Consider the following 26140-nt stretch of genomic DNA (forward strand, 5'->3'; position numbering starts at 1 on the left):
GGTCATTTACCTTTGTTACCGAAATATTTACGACAGCAGTTTCCGCTACAGTGACAGTCTCATATAAAATATTTCACAGGTCAAGAATTTGCGTTACACATCTGTAGAAACAAAATCCTATAAATATAACAGTGTCCAAAAAATTTTCGTCGGCATTGTAATACATTCACGCATTTACATACATTTCATAACTCTTAAAGTACGATTCTTTGTTTCCAACATCCTTTTTCGCAAACCAGAGCCCCTAACCAGTACTCATTATTCCTTACCTTATTCGTCGACACTTCTTCAATATTTCATCATAACAGATACGTAGCATAATCAAATAACTCATATAGCGTCAGCTTATTGACCATAAACATACTGCAACAGCGTAATACACATCGTCATCATAACATCATAAAACCTCAGCTAAATCTCAAAATCATCGTAGCTTCCTCCAATAATTTAAAAACCTAAAAAAAATTCTCTGCTATGTCAAAAGTGTTATCTACCTCAAATATACTTTAAAAATCATGATCTCATACCAAATACATCATTCAAAGCTCTCATATTATCATAATGGTTCCGAAAAAATATGAACATTTCACAAAGTACAGACTAAATACAATTTCATAAGTGTGAAGTTATCCAACCGTGTAATTTACGTAAACATCTATCACTGATGTAGTAAAATAAAAATTTGTCTATCTCTGTTAAATGATCAGATAGCTGTGTAATTCTGTGTTAGATAAATATGGTACCGATGTCATTGGGCGACACCCAATGCGAAATCCTGGCAGGATCACTATATGAAACATCCCCTTAAAACAATTATACACGACTGTGCTTAAACTGACACACAATATTTTTAGCGCAACTCAATCTGACTTTCAAAAATACCTAGAAAAGAACGGCCCTGACTAACATTAACCTATACATTTCACATATCACTTACCTCACAAAAATCTTGGTTACTCGAACTACTGCAATACTGTGAGCACCACTACTGCCAGCTAAATAAAAGTTTCAAACTATGAAAGTCACAGTTAGCAAATGAAAGATTTTAATAGAGAACAAACAATGTATTTACCTTAATAGTCATTATATATATATATATATATATATATATATATATATATATATATATATATCTCAGTTCATGTCATCCATTCTTAAAAATTTCAAAACTCCGCCATCTCTCTCCCCACGTCCACCACTGCTGGAGGCTCACCTCCAACTGCGCAACGCTACGCGCTGTTAGCATCCAGCTGCCCAACACTACAATCGCGAGTATTACAACAATGCCAACCAGCCACTGACTGCACACAGCACAGCCAGTGTTTCTTTATACAGAGCGCTACGTGGCGGCGGCGTTACCAATAATGAAACCTAAACAGCCTACTTACAACTTCAAGATAGACTGCACGAAGTCACTTTCTCACGTCTGACGCCAATGCGTTATATCCAAAAGAGAGCTACTACATTACCAGGGATTCACTAAACGTCCCTTAAATACTGCAAGATGACTGTGGCTTTCTGACATCCAGAAATCGAGCAAGGTGGCACAGTGGTTGGTACAATGGATTCTATTCGGGAGGACGACGGTTCAAATCCGTATCTGACCTTTTACAGTTAGATTGTCCATAATTTCCCAAAATCGCTTAAGGAAAATGTCGGGATGATTACTTTGAAAGGATGCGGAAGATTTCGTTCCTCGTCCTTACCTAATACGAAATTTTGCCTTGTCTCTAATGACATTGTTGACGATATGCGCTCTGTCTTCAGGCCACAAGTGGCCCATCGGGACCATCCGATCGCCGCGTCATCCTTGGCTGAGGATGCGGTTAGGAGGAGCGTGTGGTCCAGGTAGTTATGATGGAATTTCTTTGACCGGGGTCGCTGCTATTCGGTCCAGTAGCTCCTCAGTTGGCATCACGAAGATGAGTGCGCCACGAAAAATGGAAACAGCACATGACAGCCCGGATAGTCACCAAGTGCCGGACACGCCCGAAAGCGCTTAACATCTGTGATCTAACGGGAAGCTGTGTATCCACTGCGGCAAGGCCGTTGCCACATTGTTGACGATGGGACGTTAAAACTGTAACCTTCCTTCTTTCTTTGGCATTGATAAAAGCCTAGGTGAAAAATAATACAATCCTGAAAAATGTGTATAGCTGTACACCAGGTGATTGAAATAGCGAAGAGAGGACGCGCACAAAATAACTGGGGCTAGACCCATTAACTAAAGACCGTCAAGTAAATAGAAACTGATATCAGTTGCAGTATGACTTTTCGAAGCCACCCTGACAATTTTGGAACGGAGCATAGTGCTCTGTTTTCGGGATCGGGGTTAGTTATACGTTCAGGGCGTAGTGCTGCTACAGCGGGTGATAGACATTGCCAATGGACGCTGGACCATCGATGTTTTCACGGTACGTGAATGTAGCTATTTAATGCGCTTGGCTGTAACGAATCCTACTGCTTACCCTGCAACGTTGTCTCGAGGCTGGAGCAACGTAATGACCCTTTGCGTGTCGAAAGTTGTAGATTGTCTGTTGCTGGTTGGCCGCGGTCTGGACTAGCAGCAGGTACGCCCTTGCGTCAGCTTACACCGTGCAGAAACCGCAAAAGCCTCAAATTGCGGTCTGCGCGTGAAAGACTCCGCCGACTTGCTGCGTAGCGACGTAGTCGACCCGTAGTGTAGCGCCGTGACGGCCACATGCGCGTTGTCGATAGTGCCATACGGCTGAAAAGCAAACAGTACAAACTCAAAGTGCGATAGTTTCCAATCAACATGTTACCGCGGCTCCTACGAATTGACGAAAATCTGAACTTCAAACTCCACTGAAAGCGAGACCTTAGCGCATACGGTACTGCCTCTCGTTTAGCAAACTTCACTTGCCAAATATCGATAATGTCCTGCTACATATAACGAGTGATAGAACGTGCCCATGGAGCAAGTAATGATTAGCCTGCAACTTTCGGAGTCCCTCAGCAATTGCTGTTTAGTCCTGGTAGCTTCCACGAGGACGATTCACCAAAAACATATCGCGACCTCCTTGGTTCTTTATCACGCCTTAGAGGGCGTTGTAGTTATTACATAATGCTTGAATTAAAATCTCTCGAAGAGAGCTACGAACTGCTTAGAATAATTTTTAAGTGATGTCCAGCACTGTTACCGTATCGCTAGCTACCACTAATAGCAAGGAGTTATGGATAACAAATAAATTATTTTATCTTTGTGGTTGGAGAGCACCGCAGCTGTTTTTGTAAATTACACTGTAGGAAATACTGCAACCAGCCACATGTTATTTTTTTAATAATGTTATTATGCCATTACTAAATTCGGCTCTGAGCCCATCTTGATATTGTAACGTTGACTTCTTTGCAAGTTTTGCATTTGTGACTTCCTGAGAAGCCCTCCTTTACATATTATAAGACAGAGGTTTGATATTCTCTTACATTTGTGTTTTCCTGAGAAGCCAATTTTTACGTATTATAAGACAGAGGTTTGATTTCCTTTTACAATCCATTCTTATCAATGAACTGAATTAACTACTCGTATTTAGTTCACTTCATTTATAAGTGTGGATTGTAAAAGGAAGTCAAACTTTTGTCTTAGAATATGTACAAGAAGGCTTCTCAGGAACACACAAATGTAAAAGTTCCAAAGAAGTCAACGCTCCCATGTCACGATGGGCTTAGACCCGAAAATAGTAATGGTATAATAAAATCATTTCAAAAAGTTCTTGTGGCTGGCTGCAGTATTTCCTACAGTGTAATACCTAAATGACGATTCCAAACGGTAGTATTGCACTATAGGTCTGCCCATAACTTACGTTTGCCGTCAATTGTACACGAATAACAAAAAGCGTACCTCAAACGACCAGACTAATTCTTTCCAAAGTGCTTTCTCAAAGTAATTCCATGGGAACTACCGTTTGAACGACGAGTCAAGGTGTTAGTGGAGATAACAGCGAGTCGATTTAAGAATCGATTACTTAAACATACACGGTCATTTATGTAACCTTGAGAGGGGTCTGCCCTATTTTCCATGATTGTCAGGAAGTTTTGACCATAAATGTGAATGAAGCTGCGAATTTGATAAATGTACTCAGTCTCTATTGTAGCAATATAACATATTCTTTGTGAGACTGTATCTGAGACCAGAGATGTTGGTCAGAGTAAGTAAGAGAGTAGTAGTGAGTATGTGTTGAACAGTCCGGCAATGTACTTTCTTTGAAAATGATGGAAGCTGGCCTGTCGTATAGTAGAGGCAGCATTATTTAAAAAAGATTTATTAATAATATGTTTTGAGGAAATATATTGAGAAAATGAAATTATATTAATGGAAGAATGACAAAAGCCAACTTTCAATTTAATCCAGTTTTTTTACATTTGTAAGTGTGTAGCTTCTTATTGTTAGAACACTGCGTATGATTGAAGTTTGCTGTAGAAATTTCATAACGCAACATATGAGTTTGTCTTGCAATATCGGATTTTGTCTCATAGTTGAAACACGTGTTAAGGACGGCAATTGTACACTGCAAAGTTATTAAGAAATATTTTGCTAACTTGTCTAGACATGCGAACTGTTGTCATGACCTAATGAAGCACAGTTAAACTTGAAGTCATTGTTGTCTTGTATCGGTCGTTACGATTAGTTCCCCATTTGTATTTTTACTTTCATAGCTCTGTTTGCACACTCGCATTGCAGATCGCGAGATGTGTACTGAGAAGAATTTTTATGAGAATTGGCAAGACACCGCCTTGCCGTTCACATCGCTAGTACGGTAAACGAATTTTGGTTTGTGACAGTCGCGGCATTATTCCTGATAGCAAAAAGTTGCAGAGTAGACGAGCGTTCCATGCGCACAAGTAGGCCAACAAATTTAATTGCCATCAAAGTTCATGTCCACTGTAAGGAGCAGTGATTGTTAGAGTGTATTTGTGAAAATAATATCATATCAGTTTAGTGGATTAATGAGAGTAGAAGATTCCGTTTTAATTTTCAAGCCGTTTTATCAAAAAGTAAGATGTGTTAATTTTTATGTCCTTTGCTGTGTAATAACTATAACAATTCTCGAACTGTGATTGTTTATAAGTCTAAAGTTAAAGGCCAACATTTTAACCTGAGTCGTGTTCTTTTGCAGTCAGATGGCATATGTAACTTTAATTGAAAACTGATTACTCTCCGCATACGGATTGTTTCATGTACCGGCTTGCCTGGTTCTCACATCGTGTAACGTGAGTTCCACAAATTTTCCGTTCAGAATTAAATTTTCATAGTTCTATTGCCCTGCACCAAGATTTACATATTTCGATACTAACATGACACAAACACTGAAGCATTTGAAAGCTAACACACCTAAATACAATTCACTCACAACTGCAAGTCTCTTCTTCTATGTCACCCTCAGCATCACGTTCGTTCTTGGCAAAGAATGGTTGCCTTTTTAGCCCATAAAAGTTTCCGCGATCGCTGTACAGAGACTTTTCATATTATCGTATAACTGTTCACAAATTAATTACTCATTTACACGGACGATTTACCCCACTGTGTTCTCAGTAACCAAAATCCCGAAAATGTGTCCACATGCATTAGGTTACAACTCCGACAACTTTCGAAAGAAACTTGATTCTTACTCACTAAATTACATTTCATCGTCCTCTTGAGACACAAACATTAATAATAGTTTCAATAATTAATCTCTCCAGTACGGAATCGCCTGTCTGTAAACAGAGGAACCACATGGTTTCTGGGATTCAATAGCAGTCTGCAACTGTAATCCGTTATTCACTTTCATAATGTTCCCTTTAACCCTGTAAATCTGATGCCTTTTCATTCACATGTTATGAGACATTCTAACGCTCTTCGTCTATTTGTCCCATTTTATTTTCCCACATATCATTATGTAAGTCGTATTATTTATTTCGAATTACAGTAATGGTACAGATCATGACAAACTCCTCACTGTAGTCGTTAATTCTTCGCCAAAAAATTCAGAGACGGGGTTCAGTTTCGGAATAGGTAAGGACGGATAACGAAATCGGCCGTGCCCTTTCAGAGGAACTACCCAGATATGCCACCTCGCTCGTTTTCTGGATGTTAAAGCCACAATCATACTACGGTGATTAAAGGAGCGTTTAGCGAATTCCTAGTAATGTAGCAGCTCTCGTTTAGGCGTCAGTCACTGGCGTCAGAGGAGAGGAACTAGCTTCTTTCAGTCTACCGTCAAGTGCGCGACTTATGAGTAATTGTGTTCTTGCATCCATTAGCCATGTTTCACAAACATTCTTATAACAGTGCCTGATCCAGTGTCACAATCTGTAAGTTCATCACTATCATGACGATGGCTACAGAGTACAAAATAAGAAGGCTAGATTGAAGTATTTTATTTACGTATTTCTTTTCGCTAATTGCGTTAATACAATGTATATCTTTCTGCGGACTCGTCAAAAACCAAAAATCATTCTGATTGATGCAAAAAAAACTCAATACCATATTTTGTGTGTTATGCAGTTTCTCTTCAAATGGTTCAAATGGCTCTGAGCACGATGGGACTCAACTGCTGTGGTCATAAGTCCCCTAGAACTTAGAACTACTTAAACCTAACTAACCTAAGGACATCACACACATCCATGCCCGAGGCAGGATTCGAACCTGCGACCGCAGCAGTCGCACGGTTCCTCACTGCGCGCCTAGAACCGCGAGACCACCGCGGCCGGCGCAGTTTCTCAGCGAAGGTCGTTGGTATGACACTGATTAATAGAGGAGGGCGTAAGCATTTGCAGGAGAAAGTAACGTATCTTCATATGGCTTTGCGAAGGCCTAACAGTAGAGTTCCGTTTACTTGGGTTGGGTTGTTTGGGGGAAGAGACCAAACAGCGAGGTCATCGGTCTCATCGGATTAGGGAACGATGGGGATGTAAGTCGGCCGTGCCCTTTCGAAGAAACCATCTCAACATATGCCTGAAGCGATGTAGAGAAATCATTGAAGACTAAATCAGGGTGGCGGGATTGAACCGTCGTCCTCCCGAATGCGAGTCCAGTGTGCTACCACTGCGCCAACTCGCTTGGTGTTCCCTTTACTGTAAAGGTGTATCGACTACGTCATCGTAATGTTAAGAGATATTTAACAAACTAACATATGACACTGGACTGACAGTAGAGTACCCTTTACTGTAAAGATGTATCGACCACGTCATAGTAATGTTAACAGATATCGAACAAACTAACATATGAAACTAGACTGACTTGCTTTGAGCTTAACGGATTTATATGTTCCAGTATGGTTTTTAGGACGGCTGAGATTGACCAATGAAATTCCCATTTGGTATTTCATTTGACAGCTGCGGACACCTCCCTTCCCACACCACCTCCACCCCACCATTGTTGACATGAATTACTAAATTTAGAAAGATCATAATATCACTGCACTCACGCAAAAAAATGTTGAAAGGCTAACGTAATCTGGATCACTTCACTTGTACAAATATTTCTCCAGAACCTTGCTATATTCGGTGTGTCAGACCACACTATATGGAAGTTTTTCCCTCTCGAGCTACGACTCATACAGGAGCAGCGGTACTCAATAAAATGTATTACCAGCGTTTGGGCAGTAAAAAGTGTTTTGGAATACACCATCAATAAAAAAAACGCATAGTTACATCTTGTGAGAAAATTTTCGAAGAGAATGGTGGTATTTCTTTGTGTAAAATTCACGCAGTGTTCAAACGACGTCTCATTTCAGGAGAAATTCGATATTTCAAAGATTTACACCACCATCGCTGTGACTACTGACAGCTTGTTTCCATTTGTTGCTTCTGCAGAGTGGCGTTCTGGCCTAGTGTAGATGGAGTAATTTAATGCTATTTTATAGTCACACCTGTGTGGAAATTTTAGATGTTTAGGACTGAAGGTTAAATCCAGAATGAGATTTTCACTCTGCAGCGGAGTGTGCGCTTATATGAAACTTCCTGACAGATTAAATCTGTGTGCCGGACCAAGACTCGAACCAGGGACGTTTGCCTTGCAAAGTCTCGATCCGGCACACTGTTTTAATCTGAAGGTTAAATGTTTACGAAGTAAGCGCGCATCGTTTAATGTAAACTGAACGTAGAGGGAGAAGAAAGGAAAGGAAAGGGAAAGAAACCATGATGTCAGCTCCATCGGGATTTTATGCGGAGTTAGCGGCACCGAGTGAAAATGTGTGATTCGAATCTGAGATCTCCTGCTTACTGGGCAGTTGCGTTAACTACTGCGCCACCCGCACACACTGTTTAGCGCACTTGTTCTGTGTAGCTCGGTGCGCCCCACGGCCGACCCACATTCTCAACTAGTACCACCCACCCATAGTCACAGTCCATGTCCTCCATGCTCGTTACTCTGACATTCCTGCTGGAAGTCTAACGTGACTGTGCATTCACACTGAAGGCTGTGGATTCATAGCCCATCTAGGTGACTCATTTGTATGTGTATATGGTGTCTGTTCTTTCAGATTTAAATAGAAAGCCGCATCACACTGATGACAGCAAGAGAATATTACACTCACCAAAATCTATCAGAATTATCTAAAATCACATTCTTCTACGTCGTCTAATATTGTTACAGGGTTACACACTTGTCATATTCATTTAAGTGACTTGTCATACTCAGAAGTCATTGCTGGAGAGGGGATACATTTAGTGACAGGAAATAGTATTAATGTTCAGGTTCAGCGCAACAAAATGACGTACATGATAAGAACAGCGATATTTAGACGCTCGACTTGTACAGGTGAAACTCATAATGACAGCACGCTGATGGCGCACGACTGTTGCATCACCAAAGGAAACACTTCAAATGAACTTGAAAGGCTGTAACACAATACGGTTTATGCAAGATTAGTAAAAAGGTTCAAGAACATGGCTAAAGAATGAAAATCTCGCTAAACGTATGTCAGTTATTAGTCAGACAAAAGTACCTAATGTGAAAGATACATGACCTTACATGTTGGTGCTCAGAAGAAAACAGACAATTAAGAGAAAGGTGATTCGTACTTCATTCTTCTTCACAAGAAACAGAATACGATCGCAAATCGGAAAAAAATAATAATTAATTGCGCAGAAATAAATTCGGTCTCAAGCATATGGTTCTACCTCTGACATGATTCTTTAGAGCAACTGCTTTCATGAAATCAAGTTCCGGTATCCGGTTTTTAATTTTTACTCCTCATGAGCGTTCTGTCTCAAGCTTTCGTCCTGTGGCTCCAATAAGATTATAGATACATTCCATTACATATATCGGTGAACATTTCCACTGCTTCAGTTCCTGAAATTTTTAGACAGCATAAAACCGACGCAGCCTGAACAGGTAAGCCGGCCGCGGTGGTCTCGCGGTTCTAGGCGTGCAGTCCGGAACCGTGCGACTGCTACGGTCGCAGGTTCGAATCCTGCCTCGGGCATGGATGTGTGTGATGTCCTTAGGTTAGTTAGGTTCAAGTGGTTCTACGTTCTAAGGGACTGATGACCACAGCAGTTGAGTACCATAGTGCTCAGAGCCATTTGAACTATTTTGAACCTGAACAGGTAAGAGAATTTTGGAGAAGTATAGCACTCGACAGGAAGTGCAAAATGGCTAAGCAGGCATGGCTAGAGGACAAATGTAAGGTTGTAGAATCTCACTAGGGGTAAGATAGATACTGCCTACAGGAAAATTAAAGAGACCTTTGGAGAAAAGAGAACCACTTGTATGAATATCAAGGGCGCAGATGGAAACCCAGTTCCTAGCAAAGAAGGGAAAGGAGAGAGGTGAAAGGAGTATATAGAGGGTCTACACAAGGGCGATGTACTTGAGGACAATATTATGGAAATGGAAGAGGATGTAGATTAAGATGAAATGGGAGATACAATACTGCGTGAAGAGTTTAACAGAGCACTGAAAGGCCTGAGTCGAAACAAGGCCCCGGGAGTAGACAACATTCCATTAGAACTACTGATGGCCTTAGGAGAGCCAGTCCTGACAAAACTCTACCATGTGATGAGCATGATGTATGAGATAGGCGAAATACCCTCAGAGTTCAAGAAGAATATAATAATTCCAGTCCCAAAGAAATCAGGCGTTGATAGATGTGAAAATTACCGAACTGTCAGTTTCATAAGTCACGGCTGCAAAATACTAACGCGAATTCTGTACAGACGAACGGAAAAACTGGTAGAAGCCGACCTCGGGGAAGATCAGTTTGGATTCCGTAGAAATATGGGAACACGTGAGGCAGTACTATCCCTACGACTTATCTTAGAAGCTAGATTGAGAAAAGGCAAACCTACGTTTCTAACATTTGTAGACCTGGAGAAAGCTTTTGACAATGTTGACTGGAATAATCTCTTCCAAATTCTGAAGGTGGCAGGGGTTAAATACAGTGATGGAAAGGCTATTTACAATTTGTACAGAAACCAGATGGCAGTTATAAGAGTCAATCTGTATACTGAGTAAGCAGGAAAGGAAACAAAAGAAAAATTCGGAGTAGGTATTAAAATCCATGGTGAAGACATAAAAACGTTGAGGTTCGCCGATGACACTGTAATTCTGTCAGAGACAGCAAAAGACTTGAAAGAGCTGTTGAACGGAATGTCTTGAAAGGAGGATATAAGATGAATATCAATAAAAGCGAAACGAATGTGATCGAATTAAGTAAGGCGATGCTGAGGGAATTAGATTAGGAAATGAGACACTTAAAGAAGTAAAGGAGTTTGCTATTTGGGGAGCAAAATAACTGATGATGGTCGAAGTAGAGAGGATATAAAATGTAGACTGGCAATGGCAAGGAAAGCGTTTCTGAACAAGAGAAATTTATTAATATCGTGTATAGATTTAAATGTCAGGAAATTGTTTCTGAAAGTATTTGTATGGAGTGTGGCCATGTATGGAAGTGAAACATGAACGATAAAAACTTTGGACAAGAAGAGAATAGAAGCCTTGGAAATGTGGTGCTACAGAAGAATGCTGAAGATTAGATGGGTAGATCACATATATACTGGTGGTGGTGGTGGTTAGTGTTTAACGTCCCGTCGACAACGAGGTCATTAGAGACGGAGCGCACGCTCGTGTTAGGGAAGGATTGGGAAGGAAATCGGCCGTGCTCTTTCAAAGGAACCATCCCGGCATTTGCCTGAAAAGATTTAGAGAAATCACGGAAAACCTAAATCAGGATGGCTGGAGACGGGATTGAACCGTCCTCCTCCCGAATGCGAGTCCAGTGTGCTAACCACTGCGCCACCTCTCTCGGTGAGGAGGTATTGAATAGAATTGGGGAAAAGCGGAGTTTGTGGCACAACTTGACAAAAAGAAGGGACCGGTTGGTAGGACATGTTTTGAGGCATCAAGGGATCACAAATTTAGCATTTGAGGGCAGCGTGGAGGGTAAAAATCGTATAGGGAGACCAAGAGATGAATACACTAAGCAGATTCGGAAGGATGTAGGTTGCAGTAAGTACTAGGAGATGAAGAAGCTTGCACAGGATAGAGTAGCATGGAGAGCTGCATCAAACCAGTCTCAGGACTGAAGACCACAACAACAACAAGAACAACATAGCACTGAAAAACATCGGAGCAATATTGATAGAACGACGATAGCTATTTATTATGTGCTTAATGTGGTTTGTTTTCAAATAGAGAACTGTTCAGCAGCTATTTGATCTAATGAAAAAATATTTGTCGCCTTAGGAAAAGTTTGTCCCTGATGCTGACATCATTTTCGCGTCTTCATGGTTGCTGTTTTGAATAACTGGCAGCGAGCTAACAAACATTAGGCCGGAGGCCACAGGCAGCGGTAGAAACGTCTACGACGATTCATGTTTCTTTCCATTTGCCAATTTCTCGCAATGTCAACATTTTTTTATTTTTTGCGTTTTTTTATCATTAACAGTTAGCTTAAGAAAAAAAATTGATGTATCAGTGCTAAATGTTGCCAATAGATGACAGGTTTGAAGTCGTTTCCTTAATGACTCAATACCTTACTCGGATTAGAGACGCTGACGAGAGTCAGGAAAAAGTGTCGCCGGGCTGGTATTAGCGGTCGCGAACTTGACCCTGGCCGGCGCTACTGTGGCGCCAGTGTTTAATGTGGGAATCTGCGGTCGGACTGCAGGAAAACACTTCCGAGAATGTTGCCACGCTTATGCAGACCGCAGAAAACAATATCGCAATCTTTCCGCGAGAAAGCATAAAATCCAGGGAAATTACATTGTAACCAGAGACACCAGTTAAGTGGGCGGCAAGGAAGTCGTACTCTGCCGCCTGGAGGTCGATGTGTATTCGATCCCAGAGTTCTATTGGACTGTTAACGTGGCATTCATTTCTATCAGTGTAAACTGCCTGACAAAACAAGGGAAGTACTCAGAAAAACATAGTCAGATGTCAACGTAACCCCGTGACAGGGAGAACGATGTAACGTTACGTTATGTAGGCGAGCGATTTGGCCGTCTGGAGGTGGTACGAGGAGAGGTGAGGCTGCGTGCTAGCCGGCCCGCTGCAGAAGATCCGGCTCGTGGCCGGTACGGAGTCCAGGTACAAAGACGAGCAGCGTCCGCGGAATTGGGTAAATCCCAAAGCTGGGAATTTGGAGAGCTGTTGTTCGCATGGCCATAGTGCTGGAGATGAACCAAAAGGGGCTGAGTGTCAGACAAGCCGAAAGATGGATTCTGACAGTTCTTCAAGAATCTCCGGTGAAGAGTCAAAGAAATTGCACAGCTTTCTAATATCGTATAGGGCCCCCGTGAGCATGCAGAAGATCAGCAACACTAAGTGGCATGGACTCGACTAGTGTCTGAAGTGGTGCTGGAGGGAATTGACACCTGAAGCCTGCATGCCATGTCCATCGGTAAGAACAATGGGCATGAATCGATGCAGGTGATCCGACAGGTTGCTTATGTACGTGTCACCTGTCAGAGTCGTATCTTGACGTATAAGTGGTCCCATATCACTCCAACTACACATCATTACAGAGTGTCGGCTGACAGCAGGGTCTGTGGAATCATGAGGTTATCTCCCTACCCGTACACGTGCATCTACTCGATACAGTTTGAAACGAGACTCGTCCAATCAGGCAACATGTTTCTAGTCATCGGCAGTACAATGTCAGTGTTGACTGGCCCAGGCGCGGCGTAAAGCTTTGTGTCGCGCAGTCATCAAGGGTACGAGAGTGGGTCTTCGACTCCGAAAGCCCATATCGATGATGTTTCGTAGAATGGTTCACACGCTAAACATGTTGATGGCCCAGTATTGAAATGTGCAGCAATTTAGGAAGACTTACACTTCTGTCACGTTGAATGATTCTCTTCAGTCATCGTTGGTCCGGTTGTTGCAGGATCTTTTTCCGTCCGCAGGGATGTCGGAGATTTGATATTTTATAGGAGTGCTGATATTTACGGTACACTCGCGAAATTGTCGTTCGGGAAAATCCCCACTTCATCGCTACCTCGGAGATGCTGTGTGCCATCGCTCGTGTATCGACTGTAACACCATGTTGAAACTCACTTAAATCTTTTAACCTGCTATTGTAGCAGCAGTAATCGATCTAACAACTGCGCCAGACACTTATCATGTTATAAAGGCGTTGCCGACCGCGGCGCCGTATTCTGCCTGTTAGCATATCTCCGCATTAGAATACGCATGTGTGTACAAGTTTCTTTGGCGCTTCAGTGTATATTAATTCACAGTCAAGTATTAAATGAAATCTGAATATGTCTCCGATCTCAAAGAAATTAGGCGCATCCGACAAAACAACAATATTTCAGTATCTTTAAGACCACAATCCAATGATTTTAGAATATTGCTGAGAGGTGTGGGATCCTTAACAGTTAGAACTGACGGAGTACATCGACAAAGTTCAAAAAAGTCAGCACGTTTTGTATTACCGCGAAATATGAGAGAGAGTGTCACAGAAATGATACAGGACTTGGGCTGGAAATCATTAAAAGAAAGGAGTATTTCGTTGCGACAGAATCTTCTCACGAAATTCCAATCACCAACTTTCTCCTCCGAATGCGAAAATAGTTTGTTGACACCGACCTACATAGGAAGGAACGATCACCACGATAAAATAAGGGAAATCTGAGCTCGTACTGAGAGGTATAGGTGTTCATTCTTTCCGCGCGAGATTGGAAAAATAGAGAATTGTGAAGGTGGTTCGATGAACCCTCTGCCAGGCACTTAAATGTGATTTGCTGAGTATCCATGTAGATGTATATGAATGAAACAACAATATTTAAATATCTTTAAAAGTACAGAAGGTAGTATTACACAGTGACGAAACATTCTGACAATGAATTTGTGAATTAACAATTTTTAAACGACTTGAGCAAACGATATCTCAGATGATAGCATTGCACAATAGCCTTCGCCCCAGAAAGCCACTCGTATGTATTCACTTTATTTACTGCTCATGATGTCATTAATACCCTTTTCATTATGCAAGTGTTTATGAAAACGTCGTATATCACAATTCCACAGTGTGTGAATGCAGCGTGGACACCTCATATCTTGACATACTCGTGTATTTATTTAATGAGCAGTTGAGCATTTTCCCAGTAATGTTATTTAAATTTTGATTGGAATAGCTGTTAAAAACTGTGGTAATTTAAAAGTGGTCTCTCGCATCTGTTAGTGGACAGGAGCATAGAAAACAGAACCAAAAGACGATTCTGTCAAGAAGGGGTAAATAATAATGAAAATTTAATGACAAGTCTTTGTCATTTAAAACGTGCGCTCTTGTACAAGAGTGCTAGCTGATTTATTTGTGAACAAACCTTTATTTGTAATTATTGTGAATGGTCTGAGAGTGAACGATATTTATATTTTCGTTTAGTTTGTGAAGTGGTCAAGCTGAGCCAAATCACGTCTGTGAAACTGGGGAAACATGCATTTTTGATGCGGACAACCTTCTTCAAAATTGTTAAAATGGCTCTAAGCACTATGGGACTTAACATCTGAAGTCATCAGTCCCCAACACATAGAACTACGTAAACCTAATTAACATGAGGACATCACACACATCCATGCTAGAGGCAGGATTCAAACCTGCGACCGTAGTAACGGCGAGGTTGCGGACTGAAGCGCCTACAACCGCTCGGCCAGAGCGGCCGCCCAACCTTCTTCCAATGGAAAAGCAGACGTTAGTGGAACACTATGGGAGTCAAATGGGAATTGGAACTTTTAGAGCAGAGGGCTCAGATGAACGATTCTGGACACTTTTGCATTTGTGCTTGAAGGAGGTGGACCTGCCTGCAGTAACGAGTAGTATTCTCTTATGTGTATGACTAATTCTGGTGGATGAACAGCCACCATCATACTTTAACTTCTGAAAAAAAAATGGCTCTGAGCACTATGGTACTTAACATCTATGGTCATCAGTCCCCTAGAACTTAGAACTACTTAAACCTAGCTAACCTAAGGACAACACACAACACCCAGCCATCACGAGGGAGAGAAAATCCCTGACCACGCCAGGAATCGAACCCGGGAACTCGGACGCGAGAAGCGAAAACGCTACCGCACGACAACGAGATGCGGGCTTAACTTCTGAACTATGTATTTAGAGTCGTCTGAATATGCTCCATTGTAGGGCTCTAACGTTTCCCCTTGAATTACGGAACTGAGTTTCTATTTGTCACTCGCATTTATTAATTTGTAAATAATGATGTTTCACTCTGAACTGTTTTGACCTAGTGAATATTTCGTGTACTGTGATTGCGAAATAGATGTAATGTATCTTTGATTACAGTTTAGTTTTGGGATTTTGCTACCATTCTCATAATGCTCTTAATGTAACTTTCTTGCATTTGATAATAGCGTTTTCTATCTGTATTTTAACTGAAAGTTGTAATACCACTTCCCGTTTAAGTGCTATGTAATTTCGTAAATAAACGTTATTCATTATAATTCTCTGTCGTCTACATCAGTTGCACACGTTAGAATACATCTTTTGTTATCAGATTATTCATTTAACTTTTTTATTTTTGTGATTTTTTAAAATCGCAATTCTAGCCAATCCACTAGACAATTTGACTGAAGGATCACAGGTCATTACTTACAGCGGGGGGCATGAAAGCAAACGTCCGCAGCTCGACCCTATGACTACATCTAGCTATTCTTTTTATACGGATTCGTGCATAGTGCAAAAACGCAAGTGTGAGTAACCACAGGTAAAGGCGCATCTGGTTTGCTCGAACTGGATGCTGTTTGGAAGAGCAAGTACTCAACAGAAAACCGTTAGGTACCACTGAAGCGGCCACCAGACTTCACTAGTTCTGTTCATGTCCAGTGTTCTCACCGGACCTGGTGGGTTATAGAGAGGGCGGTAACACCGTCAGATTTTGAGTGCTCGCTGTGAAGGACACGGTGTTGCCGCGTACTCGCGCGAGACAGCTCTTTCTCCACCTGACGGAATTGGAAATGCGGCTCGTCATGGCTCTCCACTTGGCCCTATGGGTAAATCGTGCAATATTTTTATTTGTGAATGAAACTTTTCGATGTGACATTGGGCCGATTTTGTACTGGATTGGAGTGTGTGGGCAGGTGCAACTCACGGCCAAAGTTCGGTTAAACCTCGTCTGATCCCTCGAAGGGAGGATCACCGTATTGCATGAATCACATCATAACCGGTTGAAATCTATGTTTATCATCAGATAACAAGCAATCGATTTCCTGCAACACCGCGCACCATTTGTCGGCTACTATCAACGACAGAACTGCGGAGTTACTATCTCACGTGTAGGCCACCGTTAACATCACACCTCACAGTGGCGCCGTGATAGGAAAGCAAAGAATGGTCATCGGTGCCTTCGCATTGTGATCGGCAGAGAATCTTTGTCCTTCGTTGTCCCGATTGACCATCGTCGGCGAGTATGGTGGTTAACCGGGAGAGAGGTTCCATTCTTCCAGTGTTTCGGAGAGGGGAGCGGTGTTACCACTGGCGTGGTGGTATGGATAGCCACCAGATCACGGCTGAAAGTGACTGAGGGATTTCTGGCGGCACAGCTGAAACACACAGACTTCCTGCGTCCTCATGTATTATCTCTCAATCGTCGTATCGTGGTGCCATCTTTTCAACAGGCTAAAGCTCGTCCACACATTACATATATCTCTATGAACTGGCGGCATGGTGTTGAGGTACTACCGTGGCCAACATGATCACCAGGTCTGTCCCTGATACAAAACGTGCAGGGCTAACGTGGACGCCGACTCCGCCCCAGTGCCAATATCACGGACCAGTTACAAGAGTTATGGTCCAGCTGAAACGTCCCCTTAGAAAAATTGTACAAGACTGGTCTATGTGAAACGTCCTCTTTGAACAATTATACACGACTGTGCTTAAACTGACACACAATAGTTTTTAGCACAACGCAATCTGACTTTCAATAATCCCTACAAAAGAATGGCCCTGCCTAACATTAACATATACCTTTCACAAATCACTTACCTCACAAAAAATCTTCGTTACTCGAACTACTGCAATACAGCGAGCGCCACTACTGCCAGCTAAATAAAAGATTCAAACTACGGAAGGTACTAACTACTGATAGGCATAGTTAGCAAATGAAAGATTTTAATAGAGAACAAACAGTGTATTTACCTTAATAGTCAAAATATATATGATAGTTCATGACATCCAGTATTAAAAATTACAAAACTCCGCCATCTCTCTCCCCACGTCCACCACTGCTGGCGGCTCACCTCCAACTGCGCAACGCTGCGCGCTGTTAGCATCCAGCTGCCGCTGCTCAACACTACAATGGCAGACAACAATGCAAACTAAACACAGACTGCGCACAGCACAGCCAGTGATTTTCATACTGAGCGCTACGTGGCGGCGGCGTTACCAATAAAAAATCCTAAACAGCCTACTTACACAGCTTGCCTCACGCAAGGCAGATACAGTGGCTTTATGGCAGCCTTTCTAATCGGTGCATCCAGGCCAGAGACGGTGCAGCGGCATACTGGTAAGTGTACTCCTGCTATCAAGTTCTTTCTAAATTTGTCTCGATTTTAATCACCGATATAACATCACGTATACGTTCAGTCCCTCACGTTTAGTTTCCTCCTCTCATTCTGAATACTTCACTATTTTGTCAGACAGTGCATGTGCAAATAAATAAGTGCGGATTCAACGTTAACTGTAGTCCCCAATGTAATTCGCCGGCCGCGGTGGTCTCCCGGTTCTAGGCGCACAGTCCGGAACCGTGCGACTGCTACGGTCGCAGGTTCGAATCCTGCCTCGGGCATGGATGTGTGTGATGTCCTTAGGTTAGTTAGGTTTAAGTAGTTCTAACTTCTAGGGGACTAATGACCACAGCAGTTGAGTCCCATAGTGCTCAGGGCCATTTGAACCATTTTTTTGTAATTCGGGAGATAAATCTGGTCCTAGGTTGAAGGAAGGCAAGTCCGTGCACCATTCAGGAAGACTATGCCTAGTAAACTAGTGCAGTTTTCAAATACATAATCTGCTTGTAGATTATCGACATATGGTCTTTTCATCAATTTGAGTCAAGTGTCCGTGAGACAACGAAGCACTTACTTTGGAATATCTTACGAACACTTATGATATTTCGACACTTCCTTCTGAAGACCATTTTATAAGAAAAGCAAATTTAGGTATTCCTGTTGAGACGTGCAAGGTAGTCACTTACTACATTTGCAAATGTTTGATCTTATCTCTGACATTTAAAATAAGGCGGATTATTGACTAAGTCACTGTGCGCGTATTCAGGAAGACAATAAATAATTTTTTCCCATCGCCCCCATTTCAGTTTTACATGGATTCACTCCATTGAAATTCTGCGACAGCTTTCTAACAGATTTCTTATCGAACACTTTGAATTCGAGACAATGCTGTAATGACGCGCTTATCCTTCTTCTTTCCGCGCGTTATAAAATCATACTGTAATATGTCACATCCAGTCACGTACACTAAGGCTCATTAATTTCAGTAAACCTGATAATTGATATCTAATTCCCTGTAGATACCATATAATACTGTGGTTACGGTCCCGTAAGCAAAGGAATAGGATAACATTTCTAAACATATCACGTTTATGTTTTGGTTTTCATATACATGTATGTTATCCAGAGTAGTGTTATCTGAACCGGTATATTTGTTTCCTGCGTGGTGAATGAATTCTTATTCCTTACTGCCCTGTAGCTCCTTGTACTGTTGTAATGTCCGCAGAGTACTTCGATCAGTGGTACCATGAAAAATGCACTTCAGTTTCTTAGTGACAGCTGACAGCGGCCGGCCGAAGTGGCCGTGCGGTTCTAGGAGCTACAATCTGGAGCCGAGCGACCGCTACGGTCGTAAGTTCGAATCCTGCCTCGGGTATGGATGTGTCTGATGTCCTTAGGTTAGTTAGGTTTAAGTAGTCCCAAGTTCTAGGCGACTGATGACCTCAGAAGTTAAGTCGCATAGTGCTCAGAGCCATTTGAGCCAAGCCAGTTGACAGTGTCCACGCCACTATTATGGCTCCAAGACTGGAGATAACCATAGACAAACGTGCTGCAATTGTCGCATCAGGACACTAGGTTTACCTATGCCCCAAATTGTGAAGCAACGTGACTCGTGTATAGTGGAAACATAAAACACTCTCCATCGCCCAGGAGGCAACAGGTAGCAATAAGGACCTACCACGACCATGAAGACCTCGTAAAGACTAAAACTGATGACAAATTCATGAGAATTACTAGTGAGAGAATAGCTTCAAAGCAGCAGCACAAATTCGTGCAGAACTGTTGGAAATGGCCAAGAAATTCATATCGGTTTGCAACAGTAAAAAGAAGACAGGCCCGGCTTGAAAGAACGAGTGGCAGCGAAGAAACCCCTTCTGAAGACCGTGAATGAAGGAACATACTCGAATGGGCTAGGAAGCATAGTAAGTGTATAAATGAAGATTAGAAGAAAGTGTCATTCACTGGTGTTCCGAAATTCAGATTTAAGACATTTCTTCGTCGATCTGATAGAGAAAGAGTGGCCCAGCAGTGCGTTCCAATAACAGTTAAACACAGTCGGGGCTGTATAATAGTTTTGGGTGTTTGCAGGAGATACAGTTGGCGATATCGTGTAAAACAGATGGGTTTATGGACCAGAAGCACTCCAGCCGCGTACGTCAGTATCTTACGGCTTTATGTGGATTGCGTTTAATAGGGTAGGGTACACATTACAATAAGATAATGATCCAAAAAATCGGTCGGTGTAATTTAAAAAATACATTGCATAAAAGGGAAAACAGATAGAACTGAAGGATACAGCGTGACCGTCCCAAAGACCTGATTGTAATCCTATTAAAATGGTCTGGGAGGAAGTATATAGGCTAATCCGGAGAGTTCATATACAAACAAGGAACGTCTCTGGAATGTCGTTAAGGAATCATATAGACTCACAATATCTACAAAAACTTACTGACGGCATGTCTCGAGTCTGTGGGGAGGCATACTTTAATGAAAGTAAAGTAGCATATGTATTGAAACTTTCTGGCAGATTAAACTGTGTGCGGGACCGAGACTCCAACACTGGACCTTTGCCTTTCGCGGGCAAGTGCTCTACCAACTGAGCTACCCAAGCACGACTCACGCTCCGTCCTCACAGCTTTACTTCTGCCAGCACCCCGTCTCCTACCTTCCAAACCTTACATAAGCTCTCCTGCGAACCTTGCAGAACTGTTGTTGTTGTGGTCTTCAGTCCTGAAACTGGTTTGATGCAGCTCTCCACCCTACTCTATCCTGTGCAAGCTTCTTCATCTCCTAGTACTTACTGCAACCTACATCCTTCTGAATCTGCTTAGTGTATTCATCTCTTGGTCTCCCTCTACGATTTTTACCCTCCACGCTGCCCTCCAATGCTAAATTTGTGATCCCTTGATACCTCAAAACATGTCATACCAACAAGTCCCTTCTTTATGTCAAGTTGTGCCACAAACTCCTCTTCTCCCCAATTCTGTTCAATACCTCCTCATTAACTATGTGATCTACCCATCTAATCTTCAGCATTCTTCTGTAGCACCACATTTCGAAAGCTCCTATTCTCTTCTTGTCCAAACTATTTATCATCCATGTTTCCCTTCCATACATGGCTACACTCCATACAAATACTTTCAGAAACGACTTCCTAAAGCTTAAATCTATAATCGATGATAACAAATTTCTCGTCGTCAGAAACGCTTTCCTTGCCATTGTCAGTCTACATTTTATATCCTCTCTACTTCGAGCATCATCAGTTATTTTACTCCCTAAATAGCAAAACTCCTTTACTACTTTAAGTGTCTCATTTCCTAATCTAATTCCCTGAGCATCACCCGATTTAATTTGACTACATTCCATTATCCTCGTTTTGCTTTTGTTGATGTTCATCTTATACCCTCCTTTCAAGACACTGTCCATTCCGTTCAACTGCTCTTCGAAGTCCTTTGCTGTCTCTGACTGAATTACAATGTCATCGGCGAACCTCAACATTTTTATATCTTCTCCATGAATTTTAATACCTATTCCGAATTTTCCTTTTGTTTCCTTTACTGCTTGCTCAATATACAGATTGAATAACTAGCACTCCTGAAAGAAAGGATATTGATGAGACATGGCTTAGCCACAACCTGGGCGATGTTTCCAGAAGTAAAGCTGTGAGGACGGCGCGTGAATTGTGCTTGGGTAGCTCCGTTAGTAGAGCACTTGCCCGCCAAAGGCTGATTCCCCGAGTCCGAGTCTCGGTCCAGCACAGAGTTTTAATCTGCCATAAAGTTTCAAATCAGCGCACACTCCGCTGCAGAGTGCAAATGTCATTCTGGAAGTATATGTATTATATATGTTAAAAACTATATAATTATATTTTTGGATAAATGTAGTTTCGTGTTCGTATTTGAAATATCAAATAACAATAACGGTTTACTGAAATTAATAAGCGGTACTGTAACGCTGTATTCTACCGCTGGGTTGCTGCTCTCATATCATCCGTTACTGTTTCATACTCCCACACTATTGAGCAGTAACTTTCTGATTTAAGCTGCGCGTCGAACCGAGACACCAAAATGGACCGACGCCTATCCAGGACAATGTTCCTACTAGCTATTGAGACGTTACTATGTTAACAGCTTGTGAATGGTTTAGCTCATAAAATAGTATAACCTGAATTTTTTGCGTCTTTTCTGGAAGTTCCCTTATTTACGCTATCTGTCAGAACTTCCTTGAGATTCCCATCATACACGCGATGTTTGCCTTACGGCAGTTCAATTACACCGCCCGCATGCCTTTGGTAACACTCTGGGCACGTGCTCAGAGCTTAAACGTTTACGACCCTATGCTTCCTGATTGTGTTACTCGTAATTCCGACCGAGCGAGGTGGCGTAGCAGCAGTTAGCACACTGGACTCGCGTTCGGGAGGACGATGATTCAAACCCGCGTCGGGCCATCCTCACTTAGGTTTTCCGTGATTACGCTTAATGGCTTCCGGAAAATGCCGGGATGGTTCCTTTGTAAGGGCACGGCCGACTTCACTCCCCACCTTCCCTAATCCGGTAGGACCGATGTCCTCGCTGTTTGGGCCCCTCCCCCAAATCAACCAACCAATGTATACTACGACGTCTTCATTGATCTTGAGCTTCATATTACTTTGCTTTCAGAGGCGTTTCCCAGTTCTCGTCGCTCAATACTTAATACTACACTTTCAGACACATTTAAATAACTTATTGAGCCACTGGTTTTCTTTATTTGCTTTTATATTTGCCTTACGCAGGAAGTGTTTATCGAAAGACTGATAGGTTCTATCATCCTTAAATCGCGGATTACTATCAAAATGCTAATAAATGTTACGAATGTTTATGACTGTCTTCTTAGAATCTAAGATCCACTGAGGATGTCAGATAAACAAACGTCCTTTTATGTTGTTACTAAGACGAGCTTCAGATATGAAGAAGACAGTCACTAAGGATCGTCTAAACATAAGCAAAAAACTAAAGATGGTAAAAACAGAGCTTCACTGCTACATCTGTTTCACAGTTATGGAAAAAGCGATGAATGCGATATTCACTAGGTCTCACCTTTGGTCTGCCAGTACTCTTCTTACTTGACTAAAGGGTAGCAATTTCCTTTTAGTGTGGAGAATACTAACTGCTGTTGGTAGCTTTATCAACTTTAACATGATTTTCCGTTCCTGCTTTTGAGGGGACGTAATACAATCACCGGTACAGAGTGTGCAAACACCAACCACCTGTGATATTCGGTGTTGTTTCCGGCCCTTATCTTTCTCGTGAAAGAAATAAAAGGAATTCCAAGGACTTCAGAAAGTTTTAACATCTTTACCAAACACACGAACTTCAGTTAATGTGCTGTAAGTGAAAACTGATTCTTTAATGACAGAATTCGTCATCCTAACTGTAAAAGCTGCGTTGCCTATTTTGAATTCACTTTGAAATCAATCTTCTTCTTCCAGTAACTGATCTAGCTATGAAGAATAATAGAATGTCTTCCACTAATTAATATTTGTGAGGAGCAGCTTCTCAGGCCGGCCGGTGTGGCCCTGCTGTTTTAGGCGCTTCAGTCTGGAACCGCGTGACCGCTAAGGTCCCAGGTTCGAATCCTGCCTCGAGCATAGATGTGTGTGATGTTCTTAGGTTTGTTAGGTTTAAGTAGCTCTAAGTTCTAGGGAACTGATGACCTCAGAAGTTAAGTCCCATTGTGCTCAGAGCCATTTGAACGAATCCAGCTTCTCACATATTATAGTTTAATAGTGCAGCTTCCTGGTGAATGTATTTCTTCTTACCCTTAGTAACAGACTTTGCTTAAGTATATAGTTCCATATTTCACGAAGACTATTGACACTATGTCATGAAATAAACTTCTATCGATGCAACTTCCTTTAACATTGATTCACATCTGTATTTGCTGAATAAAGGACGGATTGTATTAAAGGAGATGTTCATCATCCTGAACACCACATAAATTTCCTTATAACATACGAAAGTTTGCTGGAATCATGGCACGGAGCAGAATCTAAGCGCGAAAAGCTGTTCATGATGAAACCCAGATTCAACGGAGCTAAACCGTTTCGAAGCAGACGTCCTCATTTCCTGTGCAGTAATGACCAATCAGTCGGTCATTTACCGTTAACGGACTTATGTTCACATTATTTGGTAATTTTTATTTGTGTTACATGTTTTTCCTTGTGAACGTGGAGGCATAGTTCATAAACATAATATTCAGACGTGATAATGTTCTTTAATTTTGCATGACAGTGTTCAGGTACCAGTACAGGAAGTTAACAGTTAACTGCAGTTAATAGAGTGCACTAGCAAATGACATTGATTTATCCTCCACTAGTCAATTTAATCGTTGCTGACATGAGTGAATCCCCTCACCAGATGCTATCAGACACAGTTAGTTAAACGAAGAACAGAGAATGAGACGTTACTGTGTTCTTTATTCGGCATAGCAACTCAATTTACAACTCACGATAAAGGAGAGATGATTCTGTCGTATTGGTCTAACATGACGGGATACCTAACCGCTAATAAGACCTAATGTCATACCTTTCGTTGCTACCTCCAAAGCATTTACTTTTTGCAAAAATGGCCTAGTCAAAAAGTTAATTTCTAGTAGAGATTACTGGCTGATATGATTATATTGAACAGAGGATATTATAAATCGTGTTTGTATGTACAGAATTAGACGAATACAGTCCGGTAGAATCGAGAGGGTAACCCACTGCTGAAAGATCGTCGTGTGTATGAAAGAGAAGTGATGAATTTACGCATAAGAAAAGCCTATTGGTTTAGCGAACGCTTTCGGAGCTACTAACTTTCGCTCCAGTAACTGAACATTCTTTTCCCTCCGCCGATGTAACTTTAATTAAAACTGACTCGGGGGCACTTTCACATCACCAGATCAAACACGTCAAGTAGTACCAAAAGTCGTTTCGAAAGTATTTTGCCGGAATTCCTCCGGCGGTAGAATGTTTTTGCTTCTGACGAGTGTCGTTGCACTGTGGTATTCAGTCCAAAGATTGGTTTGATGCAACTCTCCACGCTACTCTTTACTGAGAAAACCTCTTCATCTCCAAATAACTGCTGAAACCTAGATCCATTTGACTCTGTTTGCTTTATTCATCCCATTGTCTCCTTCTTTCCCATTTCAGCCCCTCCTCTCAACTACCTTAGGGTACGAAATTGATGATTCCTTGATGTATTAGAATGTCCCATTAAAGCATCTCTTTGGTTAAGTTGTGCCTCAAATCTCTTCCCAACTACAACGCCTCCACATTACTTACACAGACTACTCCTGAGCATTCTTCTGTAACACCACATTTCAGAAGCTTTTATTATCTTTCATCTGACTTGCTTATGGTCCACGTTTCATTTACGTACGATACTACAAATAACTACTTTAGTAATACTTAGACTTATATTCGGCGTTAATAATTTTTTTGTTCTTAAGAGACACTTTGCTCTCTGTTGCAGTATAACTTTTGTATCCTCCTTCGGCGATCATCAGTTATTTTGCTGCTCAAATACCGAATCATCTACTAGTTTCATTGTCTTCTTCCCGAATGTAATTCCCTCAACATCGCCTAATTTAATTCTACTACATTCCATTACCTTTATTTATATTTAATTGATATTCACCTTGCACTCTCCTTTTAAGACACTGCCATTCCGTCCAACTGCTATGCTGTCTCTGACAGTATTACAAAGTCATCGGCAATTTCAAAGATTTTAATTCTTATTACTCAGCTGTACCTCCTTCTCCAAATTTTTCTTTATTGCCTACTGCATGTGCAGGTCACATAATATCGGGGATAGTCTGTAAACGCTGTCTCACTCCATTCTCAACGAGTGATATCTTTACCTGGCGCCCGACTCTTGAAACACGCGTAAATAACCTTTCGTTACTATATTTTGCCCCCGCTACCTTGAGAATTTGAAAGTGTAGCTTTCCTTGGAATTGCAATTAATTCATTCTTCTTGAACTGTGGGGGTATTTTGACTCTCTCATACAGCTTCCATGCCAGATGAACGAGTTTTGTCATAGCCAGTTCTCCCAAGGCTATCAGAAGTTCTGAGAGAATTTCGTTTACTCAAGAGACCTTGTTTCGACTTAGGTCTTTCACTGCTCTATCAAATTCTTCTCGCAGTATCGTATCTT

At 41.7% G+C, this 26140-nt stretch overlaps 1 protein-coding gene across 1 annotated transcript in view; it reads left to right on the forward strand.

Moving 5' to 3' along the window:
* Positions 1-26140, forward strand: part of LOC126354447 (octopamine receptor beta-2R) — a 698957-nt gene that overhangs the window by 54983 nt on the left and 617834 nt on the right. The window lies entirely within an intron of this gene.

Source organism: Schistocerca gregaria, chromosome 3 (assembly GCF_023897955.1).
Source record: "Schistocerca gregaria isolate iqSchGreg1 chromosome 3, iqSchGreg1.2, whole genome shotgun sequence".
NCBI classification, from domain to species: Eukaryota; Metazoa; Arthropoda; class Insecta; order Orthoptera; family Acrididae; genus Schistocerca; species Schistocerca gregaria.